The sequence below is a fragment of the Suricata suricatta genome, chromosome 3 (genome assembly GCF_006229205.1).
Source record: "Suricata suricatta isolate VVHF042 chromosome 3, meerkat_22Aug2017_6uvM2_HiC, whole genome shotgun sequence".
NCBI classification, from domain to species: Eukaryota; Metazoa; Chordata; class Mammalia; order Carnivora; family Herpestidae; genus Suricata; species Suricata suricatta.
In genome coordinates, this window is record NC_043702.1 from 35,317,279 (window position 1) to 35,318,626 (window position 1,348).

The 1,348-nt window shown below is 37.8% G+C and overlaps 1 pseudogene; it reads left to right on the forward strand.

Moving 5' to 3' along the window:
- Nucleotides 1-776: 776 nt before the first annotated feature.
- LOC115286961 lies at nt 777-1,348 on the forward strand (annotated as a pseudogene).

Sequence of the window (1,348 nt, forward strand, 5' to 3'; positions counted from 1 at the left end):
AAATAGTCCTCCAAAATGCTATAGAAATGTGCATTTGCACCAACAAAAACTATAAGCATCTTCACAACCTCCCTTAAATCCTGCACTGAAACCAAACCATTCCTTACAAATTCTCTAAAGTTGAAATGTTTTTTAAAATTACATTTGTCTCAGTGGCACAACTGGGCATTATCAGCCAACTAGAATGTTACAACTTTTGAATTCTATGTAATCTGGCAGGAAAAAAATATAGTAAATCTTTTTTTCCCAATTTTGTATTTCCTGTATTAATAGTGAGGTTGGGCATCTTTTCATTGATCGTGTTTATTTATGTTTTGTTTTTCTTTTAAATTGATGATTTTAATGATCTAATATATTATAGATGTTAATTAGTTGAATCATATATGTGAAATAATTTATCCTGTTTTTTTACCTGCTTTTTAGTTTAATGTGCCTTTTATTATAAAAGCTTTACATTTTAATGTTTTTGAAAAGACAACACTATATTTAATGGCTTCTGCATTTTGTGTTCTGTTGTGAGATAACAGAAAATATATATATTAGCCTCTGCCCCTGGTTCCTGGTGCATGACTCTTAAGACCCTTGTAAATTCCTAAGCGATAAGAGAAATGGGAGCATCTATTGTTCTAATATTGACTTTGACCCCATCCCTGACACAGGGCTCCTAAAACCCTGTGAATTCCTAAGTGATAAGAATTCTAGGGTCCCTGGTGTGATTCCGTCCTGCGCAGCTGTTCTGTGAAACAGTAGTCGATTCTCTCCATCCGCCTTCTCTCCCACCTAAGTGCGCACCCACCACCTCATGGAAGATTCGATGAACATGGATATGAGCCCACTGAGGCCCCAGAACTATCTTTTCGGTTGTGAACTAAAGGTTGACAAAGATTATCATTTTAAAGTGGATAATGATGAAAACGAACACCAGTTATCTTTAAGAACGGTCAGTTTAGGGGCTGGTGCAAAGGATGAATTGCACATTGTTGAAGCAGAGGCAATGAATTAGGAAGGCAGTCCAATTAAAGTCATACTGACAACTTTGAAAATGTCTGTACAGCGAACGGTTTCCCTTGGGGGTTTTGAAATAACACTACCTGTGGTCTTACGGTTGAAATGTGGTTCAGGGCCTGTGCATATTAGTGGACAGCACTTAGTAGCTGTGGAGGAAGCTGCAGAGTTGGAAGAGGAAGAGGAAGAGGATGTGAAGCTCCTTAGTATATCTGGAAAGCGTTCTGCCCCTGGAAGTGGTAGCAAAGTTCCACAGGAAAAAGTAAAACTTGCTGCCAATGAAGATGATGATGAAGATGACGATGATGACAATGATGATGAAGATGATGATGATGATGATGAT